The sequence below is a fragment of the Ammospiza caudacuta genome, chromosome 10 (assembly GCF_027887145.1).
Source record: "Ammospiza caudacuta isolate bAmmCau1 chromosome 10, bAmmCau1.pri, whole genome shotgun sequence".
NCBI classification, from domain to species: Eukaryota; Metazoa; Chordata; class Aves; order Passeriformes; family Passerellidae; genus Ammospiza; species Ammospiza caudacuta.
In genome coordinates, this window is record NC_080602.1 from 12102294 (window position 1) to 12116278 (window position 13985).

The window sequence follows — 13985 nt, forward strand, 5'->3', positions numbered from 1 at the left end:
AGCTCCCAGCTCTGCAGGGCTGCATTGGCTCCCAGGGATATCCTGCCTTGGGGAGACACTCCTCAGCTCCCTTCAGGTCAACATGACCTGTGCAGCCTCTATTTCAGCTCATGAGCAACACTGGCAAGTTTTCAAATTGTTCCTCTATTTGCAGAAGAAACAGCGTTTTGTGTAGTTTGCATGTAAAATTGCATGTTGGTATTTCAGTGGGATCCAATGGGGAAGGTTTGTGCCAGCAAATGCGGGGGAAAAGTGCAGTCAGTGTGAGCCCAAGGACTTCAGGACAGGATCTGTTCAGGCCATGATGCTGCACAGAACCTGCTGAAACCTCCCCTGGCACTTCTGGGGAGCAGAGGGAGGCAGAGGCCCAGCAGCCTCCCATGCTGGTGCTCACTGCTGATGTCCTTCACTCCCTGACCTGACAGAAATCCACCCTCCCTCCTCACCCTCAGTGCAGCTGCTGCAGTTTGAAAGCTGGGGCTGTTCACAGGTATCATGGAAGTGAGCATGGCCATTTCATTTAGGTTAAGGAAGGTAACAAAACCAGTTAAATTCCTTCTTTATTTGATGCAGATTAAATACTGTCACAAGCAGTAATAGTTGCATGTGTGTTTCTGCTCAGGTTGGCTCTGTGCAGGCATCCCCAGCAGTGCTGTGCAGGGACCTGAGCTGCATTTAGCAAATGCTTTTGCCATGTGGTCACAGAACTGCAATACTGAGCTGTGTCTGAGCCATCATCCTGCAGTGCCCTGGCACTGGCTGAACACAGACAATCTGTGTGTCACAGCACTTCAGTGGGGCAAGGCTGAAGTGTGGAATATACACCCAAGAAAATAATTTTATTTTGTGTGCTGAAAAAAAAACTTGTAAATTTTCTTTTGTGCACTTGATTATTAATAGAGAATTAATGTTTTGCTGCTTGGACAAGAATGCTTTACTTACTGACCTGCTTCTGTGAAAGTTTCTATTCTCTGAGTATAGAATTTAGAATCACAGATTCTGTTGATTGACTGAAACAAAGTCTCTCAATCCTCAATATCTCAATAATTTCCTTGAAATGTTCCTATGACAGCTGTGCAAAAGCAGCTGGAGATAAGAAAGTGATCCCAGTGTGTAAGTACAGCCCTGCTCAGCTCAGCCATACAGCAGAGCCGTGGTTTGATGTTATTCAGCCTAGGGATGAGCTGTGAGCAAGGGCACTTGGTGAGCTGTTCTGCCCCATTACAGAATCAGGGAATTGTTAAGGTTGAAAAAGACCCTTATGATCATTGTGTCCAACCACTGACACAGCACTGCCAGCTGCACCACTGACCTGTGTCCCCAAATGTAGGAGGACACAGTATGGGTAATGTAGAATGTAATCTTATCCCCCAATGAGTTGCAGCTGGACTCTATTACTAAAGATTAAGAGCAGGCCAGATGATAACAGCCAACACCTGTAGCCAATAAGAACTAGTGGCATAAAAGAGTGGATTGGTGGGAACTGAAGTCAGAGGAGTCAGGTGGCTACTGCAAGGACAGGAACAGTCAGTGCTCAGAGGAGCAGCTACGAGAAACATCAAGGAGGTATGAAGCTCTGGTGATATGAAATCCTTGCACCATAATGATAATAGAACTGTTGCGATATATAAGACAACACCCAAATCCATATCCACAAGGCTTTTAAATCCCCCAGGCATGGTGACTGTACCACTGCCCTGGGCAGCCCTTTCAGGGAAGACATTTTTCTCCAATTTCCAACCTAAAGCTCCCCTGCACTCTGTGTCTTTGTTGCTGTGAGGGCCCCCATGTGAGCCCAGGGTGTGAGGTGTGGCCTCAGCAGAGCCCAGCACAGGGGGATGGATGGTCCCTGCCCTGCTCCTGCTGCCACAGCGCTGCTGGCACTGCCCAGGGGCCATTGGCCTTGTGGCACACCTGGGCTCGTGTTCAGCTGTGCCCAGTCCTTCCTGCTGGGGAGCTTTCCAGTCCCTCTGGCCCAGCCTGTAGCACTGCAGGGAGCTGTGAGCCAGGGACAGCGCCTAGCTCTTCACCCTGCTGAACCTCATAGAGTTGGCCTTGGCCCATGGATCTGGCCTGTCCTGGTCCCTGTGCAGAGCCCTCCATCAGGTGAACATTCCCACCCCATCCAGTGCTTCTGCCACCTCAATCCCCTCAGGCCAGCCCTTCTCCTTCCCTTTAGCCTGGGTTAGCACTTGGTAGCCAAAGGACAGGGAGGCACAGGGGAAGTGCCTGAAGTCCTTTCCTCCCCACAGAAACTCCCTTTCCTCAGTTTGATTTCCAGCAGGGGACTTGGCTGCAGGGCCCCACAGGCACCAGTGCTGGCAGTGCTCCAAGGTTAAACAAATGAGCAGTGGGACTGTGACAGGTTGCACTGTGTTTGCAGGACACACAGCCACAGGCTCCATTTTGCATGTCTGTATTTCAGTGGTTTCCCAGAAAATCTAAAGATATATTTTCCAGGAAAATAAGAGCATTTGGTTATGATGGCAAAATGTTAAAGGTACAACTTGCAGCAAAATCCAGGAGCTCTTGAGAAGCTCCTCCACTCTGTTTTGTGGTTCATGAGATGATTCATCCCAGAGACCCTGCCTTCCCAACTGCCTCAGCTCATACAGAAGTTTAAGCCTGTCTATGTTGCAACTTCAGCATAAGGGATAATGGTTCCTAATTGTTGAGTAGCACATTGAGTGCAGTAAGTGCTGACCTCTCTCTGCAGCACTGTGCCACAGAAGGAATGGCTTTTGTGTTGAAACCCAATTGGAGAGGCTGTAATGCTTCATGCATCATTTTAATGGCACTCTCAAAAAGCCTGGTATCTCGGTATGTCATTATCTCAGACTCTGCAGTTGTTGTTTCTTATTTAAATGTCCTATCTCACTTGAGATTTAATGTAATTAGAACCAGCCTGTGGAAAAATCTTCTTCTATTATGTCTTAGCTATTGTTCCAGTCAAGATGGTAAAGCGAATCAAACAGGATATAATGAAAATGATAAAACCATTTGCAAGAGGCAGTTTTCCTGAGGGAAGCAAAAGGCAGCACCACTTTTCATTTTGCTTTGTAATTCTAAACATGGCATGGGCCTGGAGTGACTCCACAGAGACCTGTCCAATCCACCTGAGAGCACAGACAGGTACAGCTGGCAGGAATCTGCCTTGGCTGATCCAGCAGGGAACCAGAGCAGCACAGCAATAAGCTTCTTCCACTGTTACTGCTGCTGTCCCAGCCTGTTCTGCCAGCACTGGGTCTGCTTGCCAGCCAAGGTGTGTGTGAAGGAGCTGGGCCTGCAGTAATAAACATCTGAGATTGTTATTTTTTTCCTTGAGCTGCAGCATCCTGGCTGGGGAGGGTCATCCAGACTGTGGGGTCTGCAAAGGCACTGGTGCCCACAGCTTCAGTGTCACACATCTGCTGCAGGAACTGCTGTTCTGCTGTGGAAGGAGAGGAAAAAGTGGCCAAGGCTTTCTTGGTCTGCCTTGGAGGCCACATCACAGCAAGGCAGGAGCCCTGACTGCTGTCTCTGCTGGGTGATTTCTGAGCAGTTCAGGTGTTACTGTTCCACATCTCTTGGCTTTTCTATCAGGTTTATCATTTGACATCAAAGCTGTTTTACAATGTATTTTCTCTTTCGTGCACAAGCCACTTGTGAGCAGGCTTTTGTATTGTCAGCACGTGTTACAGAAATCCATATTCATTCCCAGCAGTATTGATAAATTCAGCTCTGAGAGGCTTTGATGCAGGGCTGTGTGCCAAGGCAGTGCCTGCACAGAGGCTGGCAGGGCTCTCAGCCCTGCTGGGTCAGAGGGGATGTGTGGGATTCACATTCTCTGAACCTGAGAGAAGCAGAGAACAGAATGATCAAAACAGTTCTTACCTCATTGGCTGCTCCTGTGTTGTGCCTGAGTAAAATGCACTATGGAGATTGTTTACCCTCAGTGATGGTGGTTTGGTTCCTTGGCCTGTCGGTCAGCAGCCAGTCACAAGATTCTCTGCAGATTCAGTTTAGATGTAGTGTAATATAGTATAGAATAATATAGCATAATAAAGTAATTAATTAGCCTTCTGCTGTCCATGGAGCCCTCCTTGTCTTTCTCCCCCTTTGTTGGGGTTGCCTTGTTTCCCATAGGGATGGATCCAGTGCCCCTGGCACAAAGCCCCTGCTCCAGGCAGTGCTGGTGCTCTGGTCCTGGCCTTACCTGGGACCACGGGCTTTGGAGTGCAGAGTGCAGCCAGCTCAGTCTGTCTTCACACCAATGTCAGAAGCAACAGATCAGGCTTGTTTTTCAAAAGCCAATGATGTAAAAATTCAAAGGATCAAAATGCAGGTAATTTAAATGATCAAAGAAATCATTGGGTTAATACCTGCAAACTATTGTTTGAAATGAAAACAGAAAATCTACCTGAAAAAATAATCTTTTTTTTTTGTAGGTTTCTGGGTTTGGTGCTGACTAATTTATAGATCACCTGTGCACAAGTGTGCCTCTTCTGTTACCTTGATCTCTTTGGAATTGGAGAAACAGTAGTTTTTTCCTCTCCCCTTCTCCCTGCTCCTTTCTTGTAAAGAAATGATTAAATACTCAGAGTACAAATGCTGCACATGAATATTTATAAGAACTTTTATAACATTTAGCAAGGCAATGCTTCATGGCTGTCTCTTTCTGAATGCACATAAGAAAGCGCCATAATTTCTTCGAAGCTGCACTGATCCTTATTTGCTACTGGGTTGGCAGGAGCTGGAGGCTCCTCAGGGCTGCAGTCACTGATGATGACAAAACACAGAGATCATTGGGGTGTTTCCTACTTTTCTGTTAAAGCACTTGGCTTATATTTAATATCTCGTAAGAACACATTTTTCATGCATCATTTACATTTAAGTTGCAGAAAATTGCTATGTAGAAATCTTGTTACTGGCATTGGGTAAATACCCGATTCCTGTGTTGATCCTTTGGTCTGGGAAGAAACAGAGTTCAATGTCTTCTGCTGGAATACTGACACAGTGGGACAATTGAGTGGCCATGGAGCACACTGTGCAAAGCACTTGGAGGGTCCTCCTGTTAATGCAGAAGTGCTTTAGCCTCCACTTCTCTGCATATTGTCTCTCTGGAGTAGGGCATCCTGTGCATACCTAATTGCCTGTGTAATGCCTCAGAGTGTTGTCACACACCCACTTGTAAAAAGCAAATGGAAACTAGTAGCTCTTAATAGCAGATTTATCCCCTTGACATCCTGAAAGAATTTAGATCAGATTAAGCACAAGAGGAGAAAGAAGAAAGGCTTTAGGAATAAGTAAAAAGGAGAGGGGGTTAGAGTTGTGATTTGTTAAAGCTGAAGATAATTTCAGAACTGGGTTTGGAAGTCCCTTGCTCATAATCCTATTGTAACGTCTCCCCTTCTCCCTTATAAAATAATTGCCATAAATTGCATGTTCTCATGTCCACAAGGTTACTATAGGAATTGAAGACTTGCAGTGTTTTTTAAAGCTGGACTGCATGATGTGGGTTGGAAGTTACCTGCTGGAGCTTGGCACAGCATGTGTGGGTCTGTGTGAGGGGCTGCTGAAATGCTCCCCGTGCTGGGCTGGTTCAGCAGACCCACTGGGGGCAGAGTGGGAACCAGCCCCAAGCCAGGGCTGTGACATCCAGAGCTGTGACCAGAGCTGTGACCTCCTCTGGGTCTGCTCCAGCAGGGCCTGCCTGGGTGTTACTCCTGGGTGTTACTCACCTTCCCCACTGGCTACTCACAGGCTGCTCTCTGTGGGGTGGCCTTTAAACCATCCCCACCTTAACATCTTTCAGTGGATCAGCTGGCTAAGTTAATTCTTCCTGGAATTCATTAATAGTATAATATTTCTGGTTTATAATCATATTTTCTCAGATTTAAGTCCCGTTTTATCTGGTCACACTTCTTTAGCTTTCTGCCTGGGATGTGTCTTCTATAGAACTCGATCTGAAGATGTCAGAATCCCAATGGATCTCATACTTGTGATTTCTTACCTTTTGTGTGTGTGTTTATAAATATGTCTAATTTATACTTCTCTGCTACAGCACTGTGCAAACTGTAGAGATGGATTTTTAAAGAAGGCACCATTTATGTGACTTTAAGCCCTGAACTACTACTGTACTTAATTTTCAGAGAGTGATTTTGATCTCCTTCCCAGATGTTTTGGGCATAGTAATTATTAGAATTATTTTCATCATTAGCAAAGGACAATTGAAGGAGACTATCAACAAACAGTTTTGTCTACATTTCAATTAAAGCTGTACACTTGTGGCATTACATTTATCACCAGATACTACAATAATAATATTGAAAGACATTAATGCTCTCAGGCTTTACTTGTGGAAAACTTTTGAATCTGATGCATGACCTCTGAGCATGTCAGTGTCAGAACTTGGTTACTTCTGTAAGAAAAGGATGTACTCACCTCAGAACTCCTGGAGTGTGTGTTTTGCAGCAGGCATAATTCAGGATCTTGGGAAGATGCTCCCATGTTTGCATCTACAAGGAAACAAAAGTATTGTCCACATTGGTGTGGAGCAGCTCATCAAATCCAACCAACCAGATTAAAAAACCTGTAGTCCTTGGATACTAATATCTACAAGAGTTTTCAAATCACATTTTTCATAGGGAAGATTGAAATTGCATTTCCAAAAAAAAATTAGTATGACAGCTCTTCCTAATTTATTTCTTTGCAGTGAATTTTCAGTAAAAATGAAGCGTGCACCAGGGAATGCATAGGCATAGCAAGTGGTAAAATTCCAGGGACCTTTAGAGACTTTCATCTGTCTCTGGTAACTGGCATATTACAGGTTTGTGGAGATTTGAGGCAGAATTTATTTTATTACTTCTACAGAGCTTCTTGGGAAGATTACTTCCAAATCTTCTTGGAAGATTTCAGACTGAAATCTTCCATCATAGCCTATGAGACAAAGGCCTTGACTCAAGCAGGGAACTTGCTGCTAGAGCTTGGTGTGTGGCTGCAGAGCAGGGGCTGCAGGATGTCCTGGAGCTTGGTGTGTGACTGCAGGATGTCCTGGAGCTTGGTGTGTGGCTGCAGGATGTCCTGGAGCTTGGTGTGTGACTGCAAGATGTCCTGGAGCTTGGTGTGTGACTGCAAGATGTCCTGGAGCTTGGTGTGTGACTGCAGAATGTCCTGGAGCTTGGTGTGTGGCTGCAGGATGTCCTGGAGCTTGGTGTGTGGCTGCAGAGCAGGGGCTGCAGGAATTGCTGCCACGAGGGGATGGGAGGGATCTGCCTGCCCCTCCTTCAGCCCAGGCACTAATGATGCCTCACTTCAGCAGGCAGCCATCTCATTATCTCTGTCAAGTCTCCTCTGCCCTTTTCCTTTCCCATTCTTCTTTCTCCAAGTTTAGCAAGTAATTAAAAGAGTACAGTGGCTGAGGAGTGAAAAGGGAATTTTTCCAAATGCTGTTCCTTGTAAAGTGTAATACATCGCCCACACCTCCCAGGGCAGTGATTGAAGATCTCCTCACATTTGTCTTACTTGAGATTTAAGCAAAATCATCTGCTGAGCATTTCAGTCTATCCATGTGCATTACAATCCATCCAGGCTCCCTGAAAAGAAAAATGGGAAAATAAGACGTGGTTAATGTCCCGGGCTTTATGTGGAGAGCAGAGGCTCCAGTCCATCTCCTGACTACACAGAGCTAATTAGCATTGAGAGCCCGTCCTTTTGCTGGATTAGCTCAGCCTTGGAAGAGCTCTGGGCTGGAGCAGCAGTGCAGGGAGCTGGGGCTGCCTGGCTGTGACACTGCACTGTGTCCTGGCAGGGCAGGGGCTCCTCTTGGAAGCCCCCCAGAAGCCCAGCCTTGCTTTGGCACAGCCACAGGTGAACAGAAGTTGTGCAGAGCTGCTCCTCACAACTACTGTCTCTCCACTTTTCTCTTTACTCTTCCTGTTCCTGCAGTACCATATGGAAGTAAGGAAATTACTTTGCTCTCTAAAGAAAGGAAGAAGAAACAAGTATTTTTATGTAGCAAAAATTTTTGTATTAACATGTAGTTTGAAGACCTGCACAGCACAGAGCAGATCTGCTTCAGTTTCTCAGCCCTGCTGTATGAAGCAATCACGAGGCCAATCCTTCACCTGTATCCAGGCAGCTGATAAATCTCCTATTATTAACTTCACCTCTTTGATGTTTTTTTTTTTTTACATACATAATTCTGGCATCTAAACAACTCCTCTGCCTTTATTGAGTTTGACATACTGCAATTTCTCTCAAAATTAAGGCTTTGGGATCCCTGTTCACATACCAGGTTTCAACAAAAGACTTTATAAAACAGCTGGCTTTAAAAGCTGAGTGATTGTCAGATGAGAAATGATTTATACTTGAAACAGTCATAGAAGGTGAAGTTAGTAGTGACTCATTTTCTGGTTATGCCAAAAAATATTTCTGCAAATCACTGAAATAAAAAAAAAATAGCATTTAATCTTTATTCACATTACTGAGATTATTCTGTTGAATAACTGCTGGGTACTATTGCAAACAAAAGACTTGCTTTTTAAAACAGCTTTAACATAAAATACAAATTCCTTGTGTTTGAAAAACCATGTTTCCTGTCTTCCTTGTGCCTCTGTATATCATCTTTGCAGATACTGGATTTTAGTGAGGGATAAATAGATAACCTGATAAACAAGTATACAAAAGGCTACACTAACTTTTAAATCTAGTATATTTTAATTTTCTTTTTCTATGTTGTTACTGAGAAACCAAAATGATGAAAATGCAGTGGATGTTCTGTGGGTTAGGCCTGGCTATAGGTGACAGATCTGAAACTGGGTGTAGGTAGGAGGTGCTACTGAGCAGGATGCTTTGTATTAATCTTTGTCCTAAAATTAGTCAGGGGTTTTTATGAGCAGTCCGAAAGAAAATGTAAATAGGGAGAGAGGGAGATTTGAAAGCAGAGATATGGACTGGAAAAAAAAAGGTGGAGGAAATACATTTTATTCATTATGTACAGTTGTAAACTAGGAATAAAATATTTTAGGCCCGGCTTGCCTGAATGCACTAAAAGAAGTGAAGCTGCTGAAAAGCTTGTGGAAGGCACGAGCACATCATCATCATCATCCTCATGAGTTCTGGCTAACAGTCTGGGCTGCAGAGGACAGTGCCTGGCCTCCAGGTGTGCAGGGATGTGCTGCAGCAGTGGAAGGGCTGTTCTGGTGGCTGTCCCCAGGGTGGATCACTGCACTGTGCCCAAGGGTGCTGCTCACAGCTCACAAGGGGCACCGGGGGTCACAGCTTTGGACAGCTTCGTTCCCAGAGAGGGCCAGAGAGCTCCAGTTATTCATGTTTGTGTTTGAAAATAGCAAAGTAGAAGCAGAAGTGCTGCTGGAGTAGGGGGAAAGCGATGAGTAAGGCAGCGTTGATGGCTGTCACAGTTACCATGGCAACCCCTCGGCCACCGGTCGGGATGCCATCCCTGTTTATGTAACCATCACAGAACATATGCCACCACCACTAATTAAGCCAAGGTTGAGCCCAGAACCTCGAGATCTGCCATACCTCTTTTTTTCTGTATAAATTGCAGGGTTAAGCACTACAGGGAGCGTAGGATCTGCTGTGGGACCATCCTGGGGACACCTGGCATCACCCTCCCCTCCTGGGCAGGAGGTGGCAGCAGGGCCAGGCTGTGCTCCTGAGCAATTCTCTCAGGCACTGGAATGTGCTGGTGTCTCCTGGGCAGCCCCTGGAGACGGAGCCCAGGAGCTCAGAGGGAGCAGGGACAGAGTTTCCCTGCTGCCGTGCAGCTTGATGCTGCTGCTGTGGCTGTTGTCTCACACTGGTTCTTGTTATAAACAATTTACTTCCAAATGCCACAGCGTTGCACATGGCAGGAATAAACCTCCCTCAAGACCCTGCAAGAGAGCAGGTAATAGCAGCCTGTCCCATTTCACTGCAATGGCAGTGACAAGAGGTAATTGCCCTGGGCTTGGTGTGGTTCCTGGTTGGGCTTGCAGCAGCCCAGTTTGCTAATAAAGTATTCTGTCATAAAAATCTCGTTTGAAAGGCAAGGAATTCAGATGAGTGTGGTTCTGCTTTTACCTTCAGACCCCTGTGGACTGGTATTGAGTCATCTCAGCAGTACAAGAGTAGAAAATTCACATTGTTTTTTCTGGCTACAAAAGGCTTTGCATTCTCGGGATTCTGTCAAGCACAAGTAGCAAAATTTGTGTCTGGCAATCAACTCCTTTAGGAAAATATTTCTATCTATAAAGAAGAACTAAAGAAAGAGAATTGAATGTTGGTGGTGATTTTCTTTCTCTTTCCTTTGCTAGAGCTCGTTTGCTGTGCTTCAGCTCTGTTGTTTCCTGCTGTGTCCTGCTCCAGGAGCGAGCGCTGGCCGGGCTGCGAGCTCGGCATCCCCAGGTACGATCAGCAGCGGCTGCGGGCCGGCCCGGCCGGGCAGGGGCTGCAGAGCCGGGCTGGGCTCAGCCCTGCGGCTCTGCTGGGCCTCCTGGTGCTGGGCTGGGCCGGGCTCAGCCCTGCGGCTCCGAGGAGCCACCTCCGGGGCTGGGCTGAGCCAGGCTCAGCCCTGCGGCTCCGAGGAGCCGCTTCTGGGGCTGGGCTCAGCCCTACGGCTCTGCTGGGCCACCTCTGGTGCGGGGCTGGGCGGGCTGAACCCAGTGGCTCCTCGGGGCCACCTCTGGTGCGGGGCTGGGTTGGGCTGGGCTCAGCCCTGCGGCTCCGAGGAGCCACTTCCTGGTGTTGGGCTGGGCTCAGCCCTGAGGAGCCGCCTCTGGTGCCGGGCTGGGCTGGGCTGGGCTGAACCCTGCGGCTCTGAGGAGCCACCTCTGGGGCTGGACCGGGCTCAACCCTGTGGCCCTGAGCCCACCTCTGGTGTTAGGCTGGGCTCAGCCCTGTGGCCCTGAGAGCCGCCTGTGGTGCTGGGCTGGCCGCAAGCAGCTGCCTGCTCTGCCGGCTCTGCTGTCCCGGAGCGCACGGGCAGCGATTTCCCGCCTGGAGCAACCCGCTCAGGTTCGTGCTTCTCCTTACTCCTCCTTCAGCACTGGCTAAAAATTACAGTGCTTTACACACTTGATAGGTATAAACATCTGTCTGTGAAAATGCAGGCTGTTTCTTTTCTCATGGAGTAAATTGAGCAAATTCCCCAGCTGCAAAAACCAGTGATTGACTGTAGAGATAAAAACTAACACAGGATTTCTGTTGCATTTCCTTTCTGATTCTGTCCTTGATTGTATGTAATGACGCCTTCACTGCATAGTTTTCCATGTGTGGATTATTTTAAAGTATGGAATCAGATTTTGGGAAACTAAAATAAATCACTGGGGTTTTGGTGGGGTTTTTTCCTGCCCTACATCTTGTCTCTTTTGGTAGGCTAAAAAGCTGATTACTGACTGTGGGATACCCCGGGTTTGGCTGTTAGTCCTTTTCTGTCCCCATGGAGGGAAAGGGCTGCCCACAGAGCCCCCACGATATGCCTGGAACACTGGGGTGATGTGGGCTGGCAGGCACACCACTTAATCATCAGAATAAGGAAAAAGTCAATTCTTATTATGTATGCTAAAAGCATCCAATGCCAGTACCTCCTAATTCCTTTTCTGAATTTCATCTATGCTGGTGCTTTTTATCCCTAATAACATTCTTATCAGTGGTGGCTTGCCATTTTATGGGAATGGATTTTAGGCAAAGCATAAGTGGAATAAGCAAAGAAATTATCTGTTGTAAACTTCAACACTAGTAAACATTAATATCTTTAACCTTTTGACTTGGAGCTCATCATTCATTTCATTGCTCTGGCTTACAACTGCAGATTAAAATTTCTTGCATTCATCTTGCTTGGTGAAGTAGCTTATTGGGATGAATAAATGACACCCTAATTAGAAGAGTAGCCTGAGTGAGAGTAAGCTGCTGGAACCAGCTTTGATGGTCAAAAAATTACCTGTAGCTAGTTTCTCAAGATTATCAAAGAGGCCCTCAAATTAGAATGTCTGTCTTTGATCATAGATGTGAGGAATGAGGCAAAATGAGTGCACCAAGCAGATGGCAGGGGGAGGAGATGGTTGCTGTGGAATGGAAAACTGGAGGAGTTTTTACAAAGATTCAGGCCCTTTCCAGGCATTGCTCTACCACATAGTGAATGAGACAGCAGTATAGGGCTCATTTTTATTTCTGTTTTCCACCATAAAATAGTAATGTATGTGTCTTCAAAAGTTAAATTGATTAGGTTATTTTTAAAGAAAAATCCCTCTTCTATCATTCCTCTGTAACCTTACCCTGATTTTTCTAGCCTGTTGTGTGCCAAGCTTCAAACAGTACTAATCTCTAGTAATCTCTTTCCACCTGGCCTCCTCACCTGGCTGATTCCCACTCCTGGCCTGGCTGTGGGTTTGTCCTGCAGGACCTGTGGGTGTGGCACAGCCCCTTGGCCCAGGCACGGGCAGGGTCAAACATGAAGGCACAAAAGGTACAAATGGGGTGGCCCAGGACTGAGTGACAAGTCTGGGACAGTGACAAAGTGTGGGAGGAGAGGAAGGCCTGACCCTACCTGGGAGATGGTGGCATCTCAGTGCTCCTGCACCCTGGGGTGATTTGCTGGCTCAAGGTGAAACCAGGAAAAGCAGGATTGGGTAAGAGGAGCAGCAGTCAGGTCCAGCCCCCAGCAGTGCCTGCCCTCACCTGCCCAGGCTGCTCCAGTGGCCAGCACAGGAGCCATCTGCTAATGAGCAAATCCTCTTCTCCACTGAAAGGGTTAATGCAGCTTTCAGACTCTGAAATTTGGGTTCACCCCACCTTGTACAACTGTCATGGCTCAGCCCATGCACAAATGTCTGCTTGTTCCTCTGAATCCACTGACCCCTTGATCTCAGTGCCAGCTTCTTTCAGGAAGTGTTTTATGTGGAATAATTTTCTTTTTGGAGATGTAAATATGCTGCATTGGGTTTATTGCTTTTTTATTTTGAGATAGACACTAAATGGGAACACCCAGTCTGTCTTCTTTATGTGACAGATCATTTAATATACCATTACATTATTTTATTTGTCTCAATTCTGAACTAAACTATCCTAATCTTTTTGTTTCACTGAAGGGATGAAAAGCTCTCCATATTAAAATATTTTTGTGGCTCTGTTTTATGCAGCATTTCTTCCTGAGAAGTCATAAATAGAACTGAGTGCAATACTCAGTAAATCATGTCATTGATTTTCTCACACAGAAAGCATGTAATCTGCTGCTTGCCTGGCCTTTGCTGTGACACCATTTGCATGCCCAGCCATTAGGAATTGGAGAGAACTTCTTAAAAGCTTAAAATAAAATTGTGGCATTTCTCTTTTGCCCATTGGTTTGTGGTTTGGTAGGAAGAGCAGGTTTCCTTCCCAGAAGTGATGATGAAGAGCAGGTGCCTTCACCATGTGCTGTACTGATGCCTGGTCCTGATAAGGGGCTGTAATTTTGCACAGCTCAGCCACCTGGTTCCTGAATTTCTCCACAATTTTTGGCTGTGCACAGTCCAGCCCTGCTGTGCTGTTGCTGTAATTTATGTGTTATTTTTAATACCTCATTTTTTTATAACGCTCGTGGCGATTTATTTTTAAACTTAATCCTGGCAAGTCTTTATTTAGTGACTCCTGAGGTTCCCGGGGGGGGACTGGGACCACTGGAGGGTGCCCCCTGTGCTGCAGCCTTGGTGTTGTAGCTGATCCTGCCCGGGCTGTGAGCCAGCCCCTCCCTCCTCAGTTACCTGCCCTGACACTTCCCTGGGGCTTTGCTTCCTCTTCAGTCACTTCTTGCCCATCCTTTCCAATGCTGGTTTGTATTTTGCTATCCACAAGTGATTTGCTAAACTGAAATGGGGGTTTTGGGGCGTTTTGGGGGTTGGCACTTGTGGGTTTTGCTGCCTCAGGTGTTCAGCACTCGGATCTTTGGAGCCTTGCAGGAGTGCAAGGGAGAGAGGCTGAAGCAAACAGAAGTTGCAGAATTGCTGGACTCCACAATCCTGGAGTGA

The 13985-nt window shown here is 46.5% G+C and overlaps 1 protein-coding gene and 1 long non-coding RNA gene across 3 annotated transcripts in view; one reads left to right on the forward strand and one right to left on the reverse strand.

Moving 5' to 3' along the window:
• Window positions 1-13985, forward strand: part of PEAK1 (pseudopodium enriched atypical kinase 1) — a 111632-nt gene that overhangs the window by 55023 nt on the left and 42624 nt on the right. For both annotated transcript variants that reach the window (XM_058811044.1, XM_058811043.1), the window contains exon 3: window positions 10299-10389. The gene's annotated coding sequence lies outside the window, so the exon portion shown is untranslated. The remainder of the gene's footprint in view (window positions 1-10298; window positions 10390-13985) is intronic.
• Window positions 6431-13985, reverse strand: part of LOC131561669 (uncharacterized) — a 29892-nt gene continuing 22337 nt past the window's right edge. Inside the window, exons 2-3 of the long non-coding RNA XR_009275098.1 lie at window positions 7504-7574; window positions 6431-6497 (exon numbers count right to left, since the gene is read on the reverse strand). This is a non-coding gene — a long non-coding RNA (uncharacterized LOC131561669). The remainder of the gene's footprint in view (window positions 6498-7503; window positions 7575-13985) is intronic.